General features: G+C 40.9%; 1 long non-coding RNA gene across 1 annotated transcript; it reads right to left on the reverse strand.

The window, feature by feature from the left end:
* Positions 1-327: 327 nt before the first annotated feature.
* LOC102152741 lies at positions 328-7792 on the reverse strand. Its single transcript, XR_005356338.1, has 3 exons — positions 7459-7792; positions 6548-6655; positions 328-788 (listed from the first exon to the last, which is right to left on the reverse strand). It is a non-coding gene; the product is annotated as an uncharacterized LOC102152741 (long non-coding RNA).
* Between the last annotated feature and the right edge of the window lie 10931 nt (positions 7793-18723).

Consider the following 18723-nt stretch of genomic DNA (forward strand, 5'->3'; position numbering starts at 1 on the left):
CCTTGAACTCTATCTGAAGTGACTTCCTAGTCACGGCAGCCATCTTTTTTGCCTCCTCAGTGCTTGCCATAACCTATGACTAGTCTATTTTTTTTTTAAGATTTTATTCATTTATCTGAGAGAGAGGCAGAGACATAGGCAAAGGGAGAAGCAGGCTCCCTGTGGGAAGCCTGATGCGGGACTCAATCCCAGGACCCCAGGATCACTATCTGAGCCAAAGGCAGACACTCAACCACTGAGCCACCTAGACATCCTTATAACTACTCAGTTAATCTGTTTTACTAACATGTTGTCTGTCTTCCCATCTAGAAAGTAAGTGCCACCAGGGCAGAAAACACATGCCTCCCATGTATCACCAGATCCCAGTGCCCAACGCATGTGCTCACTAAGTTAACACACTTCCCCTTTGCTGGTTACAACTTACATTGTTTAGATTATTTTCAGGTAAGTTCAAGATTGTACCAGAAGATGTTTGTACTGAATAATAGAAGTGCAATCTAAATTCAGTTTTGTTTTTTTTTTTACCTCAAGTGATACAAATATTTGGACAGCTAGCTCTAAGTCAATGAAAACAAGATGTTTGCAGTTTTTCAAATTCTCCCCCTTGTCAGCCACCCCTTGCCAACAGAGACAGGTGTTTCCAGATGGTTGCCATGGTGATCTAAAAGCTGTTTTTCTCTTCGTTTCATTTTATCTTTGGAACAGGAGAGTGACAGATTCAAGAGGCAAAGTCTGAGATTTGGTGAGAATCTTTGTAAAGCTTGATGCGGTGCCACCACCTGGTGTTTCTGGAATAAAAGTTTTATTTATATTTTTATAATAAATTTATTTTTTTATTGGTGTTCAATTTGCCAACATACAGAATAACACCCAGTACTCATCCCGTCAAGTGCCCCCCTCAGTGCCCGTCACCCATTCACCCCCACCCCCCTGCCCTCCTCCCCTTCCATCACCCCTAGTTCATTTCCCAGAGTTAGGAGTCTTCATGTTCTGTCTCCCTTTCTGATATTTCCCACACATTTCTTCTCCCTTCCCTTATATTCCCTTTCACTATTATTTATATTCCCCAAATGAATGAGAACATATAATGTTTGTCCTTCTGCGATTGACTTATTTCACTCAGCATAATACCCTCCAGTTGCATCCACGTTGAAGCAAATGGTGGGTATTTGTCATTTCTAATGGCTGAGGAATAAGGAATGAAAGTTTTAGCTTGAGGCTCAGGGAGTTGTCAGGACAGGCACATGTGCCTGGCTGGGATTCAGTGCAACGTGGGCACTCATTGTGACATTTCCCAGATGAGGGACACTCATTTCTCCCCCATGCACTATGAAATTGTGATCCCCTTGGTTCTGAAGCCCTTTTCAGAAAAAAAAAAAAAAAAAAAAAAAAAAAAACGCTTTAGAGCCCAAACAGCTTCAGGGTGCCTGGGAGACCCAGTTAGTTGGGCATCTGACTCTTGGTTTCAGCTCAGGTCTGATCTCGGGGTCATGAGATTGAGCCCCGTGCCAGACTCTGGGATTAGCGAGGAGTCAGCTTGGTTTTCTCTCTCCCTCTTCCTCCGCCCCTCCCCCCTATGCTCTCTCTCACTGCAATAAATAAATAAATCTTAAAAAAAAAAAAATAGCCCAAGCAGCTTTAGCATTTCAGGGATAACTTTCAAAAATGACAAAGAAATGAGGTTTTCCTCCTGGAATTTCTTAGGAACTCTCCTAAGAAGAGTTCCCTTGGAACTCCCTGGGAGTTCCCTTGGACTTTTCCAAGGGGGAACTAGCTACTCAGACCTAGGGGATTCTATCCTTCCATAGATAACATAAATGAGCCAGTGAATCAAAGAGTTCCTTGGTAGATAGAGCCCAGCCAAGTAGAAACAAAACTCCTTTCTGAGAGAGCAATGGATGCGGATCAGCACGCTGGCAGGGCTGCCTCAGGACCCACACAGTGACTGCCACTTACATACAGTCCAACACAGAGAAGTTATGTGCGTGGAGGTGCAGATTGGCCTAAGTGAGGCTCAGGGAGGAGTGTCCTTGCAGTCTCCCAACAGACTCCTCGCTGCTGCTCTACCATCTTTTTCTCTCCTTCATTCTCTTTGGTCAAAATTCTCTCTTCTCCATCTTTCCCATCTTTTTATCTTACTTTCTGTCTCCTTCTTAGGCTACATTTATTTATTCTCTCTCTCCCTTCCTCTACCCATCCCTCACTCATTCACTCCTTTTTTTCTGGTCACTGTCTACATTTTACCATTCCTTCCCATTTCGAATGATTGTCCACTTCTGACTTTGGCCTCATTTTTGATGTAGAAACTTTCATGGAGAGTCCACTCGTGGGTTGCCAGAGAACAGCGAGCTCCTCCAGAGACTGAGTTTCCACTGAGTCTTTAGATTACCAAGTACCCTTTAAAAATTCCCTCTCAAACCATTCACCCAGAATCCTTGCAAGCTAACTGTTCTTTAAAAGTTTTAGAGGTCTCCAGGTACTCACTTCCACCTTCATTCTGTGTGTGCCAGTCACATGTGCAACAATCCTTTGGCTAATAATACACCTCAGCAATTGGCTTTCTTGCCACTGAGGTTAGTTTTAAGATGCTAGTTGATGGTTATAAAACATCAATTCTGGAAATTCCATCCAAGGATTGCTATGTATTAACACATTATTAAGATAGTATATTGCAAGGATAATGTACTATTATAATTGTTGACCTATCAAAAACAGAAAATTTTTGAAACTTCAGTGGAAGTTAGATGCCATTCTATTAAATTGGAATTCAGTTAAGGGAAGAGAGAGCATTGCAAATGTTCAGCAAGGTTGGTTAGATGTGCTCATGATTTTCACCAATACTGTTTTTTATAAAATAATTATATATCCACATATGTTACATTATATTTTGTATTATATTATATATAATATATTTGTTTCTATTATATACTTAATAGAATACATGCATATACACAATGCCTACATGTGAAGCATGACCACGAGGTTGGTTAACTTGGGACATTTTGTTGTGGCTTATATGGCCTTAGAGCAATTTCAGAAGGATCTCTGTGTCCTCTGGAGCAGTGACCACATCTCTCAATTAGGACAAAGGTTACCAGGGCAGATGCAATACCCACCTCAGTGTACAAATTATGGAGTATCAAATTTATTTGTATCACGTCTTCTATGCTAAATGATCATTTTACAATGTAAGTCAATACACTTTTATGGAGCAGTTTGGTGGCTGTAAGGTGGGGGAAAGGATGAGTGGTGATGCACAGTCCCCTGTCCTTGAAGAATTATAACAATATGTTGTTGTATGTACCCTTCTCTTAGCAAATAGTGGCTCTGCCCAAATGTGGAAAAATATCTAACTCAGTTCAAAACTAATAGAGCCATTGGCTCAGTGCTTAGGATAAACAAACCTCTGCCCAAGGAGAAATCAGATCCTCCGTCTTTTGGACTATGATTTAGCAAAGCCAAGTTCCTGAAGTTTGAGTACCTCCCTGGTGAGCACCATCAAATGACTTCTCTGCTTCCAACATTGCATTGACAAATGTCACTTCATAATGACATTACCTGTGCTTTCCAAGCTATTGATGGGTCAAATCACACTGGATAGTCCTGGGCTATTTTCTCTGTCTAGACCATGCCCCCTGACCATGGTGGATGGACATATCTCTCTGCACAGAGCCAGTTGAGGATATAAGCTAGACTCTTAAATGGCTATTTTAGGATGTCCAAAGAAATAAATCACAGAGTAAAATACATTTTTAAAGGAACAGGAAATCATGAAACAAAATCAAGAGGTTAGGAAGAACAGTAAACAAGAAAACTCATAATTAACAAGCAAAATCATTACAAAGAAAAACTTAAAACTCCGGATAAACTCTAAAATTGAAAGAATCAAAGAGAGTATTCATGATTGGAAGGTAGGATTGAAGAATTTTACCTAAAAGGCAGTATTGAGAAATGAAGTTTTTCTAGATTTTTCTTATTTATTTGTTTTTTAATGAAAGTGTCATTAAGAAAGAATGAAAACATTTTGAAAGGTAGCAACTTTTGTCTGATAGGAGCTTCCAAGATGAGAATAGAAGAAATGGCAGAGGAGCCATTTGGAGAGATACTCAGGATAGCCAAGAATTGAAGAAAGACATGAGTTTTTATATCAAAAGGCACTGCAAATACTAAACAATAGGTAGAAATAAATCTATACCTCATACATCGTAGTGAAACTGCAGAAATCGAGGATGAAGAGGAAATCTTAGAAGCAAACCCAGGGGAATAACAGCTAGCTGAGAGCAGGTGCGAGAAGGAAATGGAATAATATTTTCAAGGGCTGAGAGCAGCTAAACCTCCTTCATTCACCTATTAGTGTCCTATGAAACATAAAGTAGAAAGCTCATCTTTGCCCTTCTCGAGTCTCCCTCCAGCCCTGTCCATCCATCCCCCTCCCATATCCTGCCCATGCTTGCCTGCGGACACCAAACTCTCTGAGCCAGGAGTCTGCAAACTATGGCCCACCAGCCAATTCCTTCCCACTGCCTCCTGTTATAAATAAAGTTTTATTAGAACAAGCACACGCATCTGTTTATGTATTGTCCACGGCTGCCTGTGCACTACAAAGGGCTGAATAGCTGGATAGAGCCCCCCTCCAGGGCTAGCCAGTTCCTAGACACTTGCCCATCTGGATACCCCAGGACAGACTGTCCAAGAGTGTGCTTGTCACATGCAAACCAACAAATCCCCAGCCACCATACTGTACCCCTAACCACCTCCTTCGTGAGGCTCTCACTCTCATACTCCAGGCCACTCTCCTCCTGGCCTATCACCTCAGGATCAGCTTTCAAACAACTAGGGAAATCCACTATGTACTCCAGAGCCCACTGGTATTACTCAAACCAGACCATCCTAAGCCTGCTTACCTTGCCGTGCCCATTTCTTCCCTCAGAAACCATAGTAAAGGCTTTTGTCTACATCAACCCCCCAGCTTCATCTGCCTCCTGACTGACCCTACGCTTCCCCCTGTAGCCCTACACCCCCCTTTTGAGAACTGTGAATAACAACAAACTCTTTTTTCATTGGCAGTCGTCTCTTGGTCTGTTGGCTATGCATTACCTTAAATACTCTACTAATAATACATTATATCAGGAGGATTCAGGCAGGACCCACAGGAGGATACCCTGGGACCTATTTGCCTGGCTGGGTGGGTTCCACAGGAGGGGAGCAGATGGGTCAATACGTTGTGTTTAAGCAGGTGGTCAACAGCCATTTACCACCTTACCGTGCTCAGCCCACCTATCCTCAGCTGACCCATAGCTTGTTCTTCCTTCTTAAGTTGGGAAATGCACCTGACTCTTCCTGGCTCTCTTTGGAAAGAGAAAACACTAATAAATCAAACATCGAAATAATTATACCCTTATCTTATTGTCACGCAGGCTTCCTGGATGATAGGAACCTTTTGAACCTTTGGTCTACCCACCCCAACCCCAGCCTTCTGTAAGTGCACAATGCACATTACCTTATCAGAACTAAAAACTGTCCCTGAGAGGCTTGAAGAAATACTGGCTGCAGTTTCTAGGTCCTGAAACAGACTGATGGTTGAAACCCCTCACAATGAAGTCCCATTTGGCTTTGAGTAATTAAGATGTCTGGTCCATCCAGGGCCATCCACCAGCACAGACAGAGTAAGCTCTGCCACATTCAGCATCAGGAAGGCTGAAGCCAGGGGGTGCTCTTGTCTTTGCTTCTCGCAGTGACAAGAACACAGAGTGACTTACTCTGCTTAATGGAGTCCATGAGAACCTCACAGAGAGGGTACTTTATGGAGCAGTAAGGATTTGGCAGGCAGAGGTGAAAGAAAAAAGGGCATTCCAGGTAGAAGGGACAGAGTGGGTCAAAAGTTGCTAGGACATGGGGCGCAGCATTGTGGCAGTGACAGGAGTTGAAACTGGAGGTGTAAAGACCAATATGTTTGCAGCCCCTGGACCTGGTACAGATGGAGCACTAAATAAAGAGTCTGGATGAATGAAAGAGGACAAGAGGTAGCCATGGTCAGATACAGAGTGGCCTCGATGACTGCCAGTATTTTTGCTTTCTGCTTGCATCAGACATTACTGCTTCTACGAGGCTGTGCCAGGATGGCCAGGGGTGTTTCTGAGCTGAGCTGGAAGAGCTGGTGAAGCCATGCTCCTAAAATAAATAGCTTGTACTATTTGTCCCTCAAGGACAAAATATGTTTCGTGGAGCCTATTTCATTATTCCTTGCAACATACACATGTGACGCATTAGCCAATTACCCAGCTTGATTAGAGAGTAATGATTTTCACCAAGGTCACATGGCACTTCATAGGTGAAACTGAAAGCAGCAATGACCCTTGGCCCCTGTCCTAAACTGGGCCTCTCTCTCTCTCTCTCTCTCTTTCTCTCTCTCCCTCTCTCTTTTTTATTTGCTTGGACCAAGGGCCAAAAGTAAGCCACCAAGCCATGGACTGAAACCTTGTCTGAGGTCTGGGCCCAGGGGGAGCCCTTCTCCTCCAGGGCATCTGAGATACTGGTTTCTTCTGACCTGCTGCACTCCGCTCACAGCATCGTGGTTCTCTCCTCTGATAATTGTCCCTTTGGGGGCTGGATGGAACAACAGCCCCAGAGCGGAGAGGAGATGGCTCACTTATGCCTAGAAGAAAGCAGAGAGAGGTGGAAGCTGGACCCAAATGGAAAAACGGGCCTGCTCTAACCCCATGAGAAATGTTCAGGTAGTAACACTTCACTGCTATGTCCCATAGAGCCTCCCTTCACTGGACAGACCTTCTTGGACCCTTCAGAAGACCCCACAATTTACCATGATCCAAACCCCTCATTCGGGTGCTAGAGTACCAGATTTTCAACAATTTTAACAATTATTTATTGAGCCCTTGTTATGTGGCTGGCACTGTACTAGCTGATGTCCATGTGGCAGTTGCCACCTGCACAATAGTGTATGCTCTGTGCTAAGCAGGTCAGAAGTCAAAGGATACAGTGGTAAATATGACAGACATAGCTGTACCCTCATAAGCTTATGGTCTAGAATCCTTCCATTTCAGAAGGTCAGTGCAATTTTTTTTTTGTGGAGAGACCACAAATCTTAAAGAGGCCTGGATTCAAGACATAGATAGGTCTACCTTGTTCCCCTCTGTGTACTAAGTGGCATTGAAATGGAAGTTTGGATTGCTACCAAGACTGTAGGTACTGTGTGCCTAAGATAGTGCCTAAGCAAAATTGTCAAACCATGTGGGAAAACCAGTTATATATCTTTTACCTACATACCCACTTCATGGATCTAAAAATATTAATGACTCAAAGATTTCCTTCAGAGCACTACTGGTGTACTATGAGCCTCACTCTGGCCCTGCCAATGTAGAGAGGGAGACCGTGCCTCCTACTGCCCTTACACATAGGAAAAGGGGGTACATTGGGACTTCTCAAGGATTTAACACATACCCAGAAGCTTGTGTGGCACAGTGTACGGGTGCCCAGCTCACACCAGAGAAATAAAAAACATGAGAGAGGACCGTATCAGTCCACCTGGGCTTCCATAACAAAATATTGCAGACTGGTGACTTAAACAAGCAAGATGTACTTCTCACGGTTCTGGAAGCTGGAAGCTGCAAGTTAAGGTCCAGCAGGGTTTGGTTTCTGGTGAGAGCCCACTTCCTGGCTTTCAGACAGCAGTTTGTTCTCACACGGTCTTTCCTCTGAATGTACTCTAGTGGGGAGGGGGAGGGAGACAGAAAGAGAGGGAGGAAGAGAAAAAGGGAAGGGAGGAGAGAATAAGCCCCTGGTATCTTGTCTTACCATGACACTAATCCTATTGGCTCAGGGGCCCACTCTTATGACCTCATTTAACCTTAATTACCTTGTATAGGCCCTATCTCCAAATACAGTCACATAGGGGCTTAAGACTTCAACAAATAAATGGGGGTGGAGGGAAATAATTCAGTTCATGGCAGGCTGCCTAACTGCCTTGATAGCAAAACACAAGATATGCGGCTACACCAGGATCAGTCTGTGTTTCCAGAGTGTGCAAAGTGTGTGGGCTTTACATAAGAGGGGGAGCTTGGGTCCTGTCCAAGAAGTATGCATGGTGAGGAGACCACAAGGGTCCAACTCTAACCTGCCCACATCCAGGAGCTGAGGAAAGAGCCACAAGTCAGCCACAAATGGAAGAAAGATGTCTCCCACACAGCTCTATCAATGGAAGATCCCAGCAGATGATGGGACAATGGATGTGTATCTCCAAGCAACCTATTAAAGTGTTCTAGGAGGAAAGTCAGCCTTTGGTGCCCAGAAGGCCCAAAGAATGCTTATACTCAGTAGCCATATGAGTACCTGAAAAGGGGAATCTTTCCTTTTCCCCTTTTCTCTCCACCCTACCCAAGTTCATAGGGAAAGAATGCCCAAGTGAGAAGAATTCAGGAGGCTTATCATGGACCCCTCTTGCAAGCATGTTTCTGGTCCAAGTAAGAGAAGGAGTAATCTCAACTTTAATTAAGTTCAGAATTTGGATTATTAAATGGAACTGGATATTTTTATTACTGAATTGAGACAATATTTTGCAGATTTACTTGACTTGAGAATGTGACCATAGAAGTGCTTTTATTACCTAGGAGAGACCAGAAAATTCATGGGCCAAAGTTTTCATCCAGGGAAAGGGGAAGAACCAGCCTCACAATGTGGATTTATAGGAACAGCGAAGAGGCAGCAATAAAATGATTCATGACCACTTCAACTCCAGACTTTTTGTGTGCTCAATGCCATGGGTACATGTGGTACATGGTTTTCTCATCTTAAAGGTAATACAACCTACCATGAAAAATTGTTCTGAAAATTGAACTACATATTTCAGTGTCAACAAAACACCTAGGACACAGCCTGGTATATAATAAGTCCAAAGAGATGGTCGTCATTGTTACTATTGTTCATGGTAATAATAATAGCTAGATAAAGAGCACTAAAAAGCATCTTAGTAGTTTTCCCAACCCCAAGTTTGCTTTGTATCTGTCCCTCCAAAGATGACTCTTATGTTTAGGTCAATTTCCAGTCCTATGGGACTCTGTGGAAGTCCCCAACTGCAAGGAAATCTGGCCCCTCTCTCCAGCCTAATACAACTTTTGAATTTTACGGGGAAATCTTAAGCCTCTCCTTCTCATTTGGTCTCCATTTGGATCTTTGAAAATACAAGATGTGCTGTATATGGTTTCTCCCCAGACACATGCTGAATACTAATCACTGTTTTCCAGAAAGCTCAGCATCTGGGCAGCTATCTAGCCCCTGGGATCACCAGTGGAATTGGACTAATACCAAGAACTGGTTACCACAATACGTCATTCACTCATGAATATCATTAAATAAGCTTTGTTTCAAGAAACCTTAAACCTTCGACTTTTAGCTCACTTCAGTCTTTTCTCAGCATTCCAGAACATGATTAATGGTGACACCATACCACAATTATGGTATGGCTCAAACTCTAATTCACAATTGATTAGTTCTTTAACAATGGCCCTGAATAATGTGGTGTTAATGGCCAGCCCTGGTGGTCTGCTCCTACCAGATATCCATTACTAAGTCTACCCTGTGTTTTACAACCTCCCTCCTGGAGCCCCATATCTACTCAAGGGGACAACTGTTTTATTTAATGGTTGCTAATTATGTGCAATCGGCTACAGTAGAATAGACAATGTAGAGGCTACTGCCCCAGCCTTTAGAGACAATATAGAAAACATGGTATTTTTGAAAAGTCAGTTTTTCCTCAAGTGAATTATGTTCCTATAGCTTGGAAAATAGGTGTCCTCACACTGTACTTGGGATGAGGGCAGAGGGAGACGGCAGTTTAGGAACCATGACCTTGGAAAGTGGCAGAAGTCAATGGTTGCACAGATAGGAAGTTAAACTCTTGCAGGTCCACAGAATGAAATAAAAGGATACCTGAAGCTGTGGGAGAAGGAAGTAAGTTAGAATATGAAGAGAAATGAACAGGAAGGCAGAAGAGGCAGATGGCAAAGAAATGTGAATGCACATGAGAGAGAGAACACTGGTAAATTGAAAGAGACAGTTTTATGGAATGAGTGTTTGTGTACTTCCAGAATTTATATATCAAATCCCTAATCCCCAGTGTGATGGAATTTGGAGGTGGGGCTTTTGGAGGTAATTAGGGTCAGATTAGATCATGAGAATGGGGCCCTCATGATAGGATTAATGCCCTTATTTTTAAAAAGCAGAGACAGGAGATCTCTTTCTCCACCATGTAAGGATACAGCAAGAAGGTGGCTGCCTGCAGCCAGAAAGACGATCCCCACAAAACTCAACCATCCTAGAATCTTGATTTTATTCTTCTCAGCCTTCAGAACTATACGAATTAAATGTTATTTAAGCCATTCAATCTATGGTATTTTGTTATACCAGCTTAACCTGAGTAAGATAAGAGTATAATTTCATCTTTTTGTTTGTAACTCCTTTCTTATCCTAAAAGATTGATGAAAGAGACGTTTAAAGAGATGATTTAAAAGGCAACTCCATAAAACAATAATTATAAGTCTGTTGATGCATACATAATGTATGGAGTTATAATTTGTGGATAGTATGAGCTTAAAGAGGGGAAGAGGGAACAGGGATACATAGAAGCAGAGTTTTTGTATATCAATAAAATTAAGTTAGTATTATTTCAGCCTCTATCCTAGGGTAACCACTGAGAAAATAACTCAAAATATGCATAATAAAATAAACAAGGGAATTACACTACACTGGAAAGTATATTTTAAAACAGGAGAAGGCAGTAGTGGAGAAACAGAGAAACAAAAAAACTTAAGACATATAAAAAACAAACAGCAAAGTAGAAGACATAAATCCTACCCTATTAGTAGTAATCACATTAAACATAAATGGATCAGGATGCCTGTGGTTCAGTGGTTGAGCATCTGCCTTTGGCTCAGGTCATGGTCCTGGGGTCCTGGGATAGAGTCCCTCATCAGGCTCCCCACAGGCCTGCTTCTCCCTCTGCCTGTGTCTCTGCCTCTCTCATGAGTGAATAAATAAAATCTTAAAAAAAAAATAAATGGATTAAACTCTCCAATTAAAAAAGCAGATTATTTTTTAATGAAATGAATTTTTTTTAAGATTTATTTATTCATGAGAGACACACAGAGAGAGGCAGAGACACAGGCAGAGGGAGGAGCAGGCTCCATGCAGGGAGCCCAGCATGGGACTATCCGGGTCTCCAGGATCACGCCCTGGGCTGAAGGCGGAACTAAACCACTGAACCACCTGGGCTGCCCATGAAATGAATTTTTTTAAAAATGATCCAACTATGTACTATCTACAAGAGACTCACTTCAGATTCAAAGACATAAATTAGTTGAAAGAAAAATCATAGCAAAAGATACACAATGCAAAGAGTAACCAAAAAACATCTGGAGTGGCTATAGTAAAGCCAGATAATCTAACAATTATATAGACATATCCATACCTAAGAGTGTCCCAACATACATGAGGCAAAACTAGCGATATAAAATAAAACTAGAGAATTCAACAATAATAGTTGGAGATTTCAGTACTCTACTTTCAATGATGGATAAATCAACTAGACAAAAATCAGCAAGAGAGAAGATTTGAAAAACACTGTTAACCAATTAGATCTAACAAATATCTGTAGATATTTGCACCCAACCACAGCAGAATACACATTCTTCTCAAGTATATATGGAGCATTATCGAGGAGGGACCATATATAGGCCATTAAAAAAGTCTAAATAAAGGTAAAAGAATTCAAATCATACAAAGCATATTCTCCTACCACAATGAAATGAAATTAGAAATCAGGAACAGAGAGAAATTTGAGGAATCAATGAATATTGATTTTTGTGAAATCAATTGATTGATTGTGAAATTAAACAGCACACTACTAAATAACCAATGAGTTAAAGAAGAAATCACAACGGTAATTGGAGCATACTTTGAAAAGAATGAAAATAACTCGAAATTCTAAAACTTATGGGATGCAGTCACTAGTGCCTAGAGAGAAATTCAAAGCCATAAATGTCTACACTAAAAAAGAAAAAAATTACAAGTTAATAACCTAATCTTCAACATTAAGAAACTAGAAATGATGAGCAAACTAAACTTAAAGGCAAGCATAAGGAAGGGAATAACAGTGATAAGGGTAAAAATAAAATAAAAATAGAAAAACAAGAGAAAAATAAATGAAAGTAAAAATTATTTGAAAAGATGGACAAAATTGAGAAATCCAAGAAGAAAAATGGAGGACTCAAATTACTAATACCAGGAATGAAAGGGGTGACAAGACTACCAACCCTCAGAAATAAAAAAGGATTATAAGGAATATTTGAATAATTGAATGCCAAAAAATTAGATAAGCTAGATGAAATGGACAAATTTTGAGAATGACACAAACTACCAAAACTATTTCAAGAAGTAGTATAAAATCTGAATATATCTACAGCAAGTAAAGAGATCAAGCTAGTCATCAAAAAGTTCCACAAAGGAAAGGCCAAACAGCTCTGTTGGTTAATTCTACCAAATGTTTAAGAAGAATTAACATAATCTTTCACAAAGTCTTCCATGAAATAGAAAAGGTTGGAAACATTTCCTAACTTATTCTATGAGGCCAGTATAACCTGGACACCAAAACCAGACAAAGACATCATAAGAAAAGAAAAACTACAGATCAATATCTCTTGTGAATATAGTCAGCAAAAACACTAACAAACAGATTCCAGCAGTATATTAAAGGGATTGTACACCAGAGCCAAGTGGGATATATCTCAGGAGTGAACGTTTGGTTCAACATACAGAAATCAGTCAATGTAATTTTATTAGTTCCTATTGCTACTATGACAAATTACCACAGACTTAATGGGAATAAATAGATTAGCATCTTCAAATGTCTATCTCTATTCCATCATCTCATCACCTTCTCTGACTCTAATCTTCTTACCCTCTTTCTATAAGGACCCTTGATATTACTTTGGTTCCAACTAGAGAATCCTAGAAAATCTCATCTGAAGACCCTTAATCTAATCACATCTATAAATTCTCTTTTACCAGGTAAAATAGTATATTCATAGGTTCTAGAGATTAGGACTTTTTAAGGTGACATTATTTAGCATAGCACATATTAATAATATAGTAATAAAATATTATTCATATTAAATTGATAGACTTAAATATTAATAGAATAAAAAGAAGAAACATACAATCATCTCAATAGGTTCAAAATAAGCATTTGACAAAATACAATGCCCTTTCATCATAAAACATGCAACAGACCAGGACTAGAAGGGAACTTCTTCAACCTGACAAAGGGGACCAAGAAAAACACAGAGCTGGCATCATATTTAATGGTAAAAGTCCAAATGCTTTTTCCCTAAGGTCAGGAACAAAACAAGGGTATCTGTTCTCACCATTCATCTCCTGAAAGACAGCATTTCCCTTTCTGAATGGGCATCCTGTCCCATCTTCTTCTACTTCAGGATCCTTCCTGGTGGACTTGAGTCAATATGGTGGAATTCCCATCCTCAAACTTTTCCATCAATCTACACTGCTTCCCTGCCATGTACTTGGCACCTGGGGGAGGGTGGGTGGGCATGGATGGTGACTTAAGCAATTTGGGCCAGAAGAGAGACAAGCTCTGGCCCTGGATGAGCCATCAAGAGAAGCCTTCAAAGCCTTTCCCTTCTCCCAAGTCTTTATCTGATGCTAACAGCAGCCTGTATAACAGACAGGGGTATGAAAAGATGAAGAAGCTCCATTCCAAGTGAGGTGATTTGCCTAGGGAAAGTGGCTAATTTGAGACCAGAACCTCCTCTGGACTCTTCAACATTCACGACCCAATGGCTTAGGATGGTGGGGTGGAGGGGAAGGCAGCTTGCTCCCCAAAAAGGGGGAGAGAGAGAGAGAAAGGGACGGGAAGAAAGAGAATGAGCCAGGTGAGCAATCACAGATAAACAAGGGCATTTCCATGGCTGGCCCCAGGGCACTTAGAAGTGGATCTTCAGGCAGAGTCTGTGATGAGTGCCCTACCAGAGCTTCCATTATACCCCCCGGTCCCTTGCGTCTCCTCATGGGAGCATCACAGCATCACAAGCCTCCCTGGCTCAGGGCTGATTCATCGGATCCACAATGGAGATTTCATATTTAAGTCCAGGCTCTTGGCTTAGGGAGGGCCACAGTGGAGGATGTCAGACCCTGAGGGCCAGATATTTGGAGCTGCTGTCTTTAAAACCCTCCATGGTTCCAGCCTCAACTGGAGCCTTCCAGCAATGCCATCTGGCTGTGCTGCCCCATGGGCTTCTGACCAGCTTGAGCCTTGGAGACGTCCAAGAAATCAGAGGCATACACCTCTTTAAAGTTCCAAGGTTAATGCTGCAACCCACGGGGAAGAGCATAAAGTTCTGGAAAACCCAATGGAGCTTCTATCAGTTTTTATATACCATTTGTCACAAAGCAGGCCTGTGCCAGAACTCTGGGCCTTCTGGGCTCTCTGAGTGACAAGCTCCAGCCTGCATTTGAGGAAACTGAGCCACGGACAGTGAGAAAACCATAACCATTGATGTCAGAGATGCAAATTTAAAACCAAGCTCTGCCACTCAACATCTGTGCGATCTTGGACAAAAACCCATAGGAAGTAGCGCTCTGCCAAACTAGACCCAGGGTGACACCAGAGTGCCCCCTGCTGGCCAGATGCCCTCACTCTGTTCACATGGGCAGGTTACATTGCTAATCTCTCACCCACTTTAGCACACCTGGGCACGTACCTAGGCAGGCACCCGGACCCTGGGCACCCAAAATGGTTTCAGCGGTACTCACCCTAGATGTGAGGCTCCCTGACTTAGAGGAGAGGGAGAACCCAGTCAGCAAAGTGTCAACCCCATTGACAATACCCCCTGGGAGAAAACATGTGATTCTGCAATAGATTTGACAGATGTGGTGCGCAGAAGGAGGAAGGGAAGGAATTTATTTTTTTTTAAGATTTTATTTATTTATTCATGAGAGAAACAGAGAGAGAGAGGCAGAGACACAGGCAGAGGGAGAAGCAGGCTCCATGCAGGGAGCCTGAAGTAGGACTCGATTCCGGGTCTCCAGGATCACGCCCTGGGCTGAAGGTGGCGCTAAACCGCTGAGCCACCGGGGCTGCCCAGGAGTGGAATTTCTATTCAAGTTTTCATCTGGATAACTCCTAAGCCCAAGGACAGATTTGTGAGCCTCAGAGGACCTCTGAACCTGCCATTAACTGGGCATAAAGAGGAGGGTCCAGTAGCAACTAAATCCACTCTAAAAAAACACTACTATTGTCTGCCATACATAGTAGTAGGTGTGCCCTAAGCTATTAATTCATATGTCAAAAGTTTATTGAGCTTCTACTCTATGCCAGGTCATGTGCCAGTGTTTGGGATACAGAACCACGGAGCACTCTGCCACCACACATGCACATGTTCCTATCTCCTTTACTTCATCTGCATTATTTTTTGACATAGTACTTATCACCATCTAAAATATCATATATTTTACTCAGTTTTTCTTATTTTATTATGTTGCTATACATATGTGCATGCATATGCACACACAGATTTTTTTATTGTATTCCCAGCATTTAGAAAAGTTCCTTACACATAATAGGTGCTCGGTTAATCTATATTGACTCAAGGACTTCACAATTTGGTCGTATGATTTATCCTTCCAAGTTTCCTGTAGTTAGGATATTATTTTATCTGTTTTATGGATGATAAAACTACAAGTGCCTGCATGGAGCAATTTGACTATTCATGGTGGAGCTGAGAGGCAAACCTATGTCTGTTGACTCCAAATCCTGTGCTTTGTGTGCACTCCCCCAAACAGCCTAGAGCCCCAGTTACACTGAGTTATGATAGGCACAAGAGACAAAAATAGAAGAGGCTAGTTGTTTGAGGGGAAGATTCTGGTCATAGTCCCCTGCATAAAGCAAGGACCCTTAAAGATCAACACCTTCAGTGGGTGAACACAACAAAAAGAGTAATGCATTCTCCCTGAAAAATCTTTAACCACTTGTATATAGTCAGTGGGGTAGGTAATAAGGATTCATACTCTCTTTGAAAATTGAAGGAATTTCAAATGGAAATTTTAGTTTAAAGTGATTCAAAGTTGGTAGTGCTTTCTGGTACCTATCAAAAGCAAATATAAATTCTCTGGGAAAGACTTAACCTTAGGCCTTAAAGAATTTTCTGATGGACACCTGGGTGGCTCAGCAGTTGAGCACCTGCCTTTGGCTCAGGACATGATCCCAGGATCCTGGATCAAGTCCCACATCAGGCTCCCTGCATGGAGCCTGCTTCTCCCTCTGCCTGTGTCTCTGCCTCTCTCTGTGTCTCTCATGAATAAATAAATAAAATCTTAAAAAAAAAAAAGAATTCTCTGAGATTCTCTGAGATAGTTGTAGGGACCTGACTTAATAATCAAAAGTCACAGGACATGCAAAGAAATAAGCTGCTGTGAGGTAGGTTATGTGCCTAGTAATGACTCAGTGGATCAGACCATTTTCCTCCTGTTAATTGTAATAAAGCTTGATATTGTTGGAGAGCTAACAAGCCAGTGAGAAATTGTGGAGAAGAAAGGAAATCCCAGAAAATGTAGCCCATAATTTGAAGCCATTTTGACCACAGAATATTAAGAAGAGACCACCCCTCAAAGGAACTGAAACCCAGCTTCAAAATCGTATCAATCCCTGATTAGATTAAGATGACTTAGAATCACCAGTGACTATAGTGTAGCTGCCTGCAAATAAAGTAATCCTCGTAAAATATAGGTGCAATAATCCAGAGCCTCAAATTACCTCTTAAGGGTTTTTTAACCTATAATGTCTAGCATTCAATCAAAAATAGCCAGGAATAACAGAGGATAAGATATTAGCAAAACTCAAAACAATCAATGAACAGTAGAAGCAGACCCATGGAGAATCCAGGATTTGAAGTGATCAGAAACAAACCTCACTATAGCTATGATTAATTGGTTCAAAAAATTAAAATACAACAGAATTCCAGCAGAAAATAAGAAAGCATAAAAAAGGGTTCAAAATAGAAATTCTGAAACTAAAAAAAAATAAATAAATAAACCCAAAAGTATGAACTCAATAGATGAGTTTAACAAGAACTTGAATTCAACTAAAGAAAGAATTAGTGAACTAGAAGATGGATCAGAGGAAAATGTCTGCATAAAGGAAGACAAAAAGTTGGAAAACAGAGAAAGGAATATAATATGTATCCAAGATATGGTGAAAATATCTAGCATATTTGTATTTTGGAGCCCCAGAAGGAAGGGAGAAGACAGAACAGGGCAGAAATACTATTTGAAAAAATAAAAGCAGAGAATTTGCAAAAACTGATTAAAAAAATCAAGCCACAAATGAAAGCAGCACTATAATTCCCAAGAAGAATGAAAGCAAGCAAAACTATATCTAGGGACAATGAACTGATGAAAAATAAAAACAATGAGAAAAAACATGAACGCATTCAGGAAACAAAATGCCTTCAAAGGAGCAACATTAAAGTGATAAATAACTTTGAAACAGAAACAATGGAAGCTAGGAAACAAAGGATGAAATCTTAAAATAGCTGACAAACTGGAATTCTATATCCAGTGAAATGTCCTTCAAAAAGTGAAGGAGAAATATGGAGGTTTAAAGACAAATGGCACTGAGAAACTCATTACCAATAGAATATATATGTAGGATATTTATATATTCTAATCCAAAACCAATAGAATATATATAATATAAAAATATGTATATATATTCTAATCTAAAAACTGCCCACAAATCAGATGCAGAAATAATTAAGAAAGAAATATCACTAATCTTTTTAAAAATATTTATTTATTTATTTATTTATTTATTTGAGAGAGCATGCATGACAGGGAGAGGAGAGTGAGAGAGAAAGAGAGAGCAGGAGCAGGGGCAGGGGCAGAAGGAGAGGGAGAAGCAGACTCCCTGTTAAGCAGAGAGTCCAAAATGGGGCTCAATCCCAGGACACTGGGATCATGACCTGACCTGAAGGCAGATGCTTAACCAACTGCCACCCAGGTGCCCTGAAATATCACTAATCTTTAACAAAATCTTCCAAAGCGTAGGAAAAGAGGGAGTTAAAATTAGAGTTATTTACTACATTAGCAGAGAAAAAGGGGAAAATCATATGATAACACTGAGAGACAAATTTAAAGAAAGAAGTAAATTAAAGGATATACTATGTTTATGGATTGGTATACTCAATGTTGAAAGATGTCAGTTCTCCTCAAATAGATCTTTGAAATGTGATTCTTAAAATCATATGGATATTAGCATGCAAGGACTTGGATAGACCTCAAGGGAAGTATGCTGAATAAGAAAATAATCAAAGATTATATACTGTCCGACTCAATCTATATAATAGTCTTGAAATAATGAAATTACACAGATGAAAAATAAATCAATGGTTGCCTGTGGTTAGTGTTAGGAGACTGGGGAGACAGCTGTTGCAATTAGGCAAGAAAAGTAATTGAAGGGTAAAAATTGGAAAGGAAGAAATAACTGTCACTATTTACATATAACATGATAATATGCATAAAAATTTCACAAAAAAAGGTAAGACATTAAAATTAATGAAAGAATTCATTGGGCAGCCTGGGTGGCTCAGTGGTTTAGCCCCACCTTCAGCACAGGGCATGATCCTGGAGACCTGGGATCAA

Source organism: Canis lupus, chromosome 3 (genome assembly GCF_011100685.1).
Source record: "Canis lupus familiaris isolate Mischka breed German Shepherd chromosome 3, alternate assembly UU_Cfam_GSD_1.0, whole genome shotgun sequence".
NCBI lineage: Eukaryota > Metazoa > Chordata > Mammalia > Carnivora > Canidae > Canis > Canis lupus.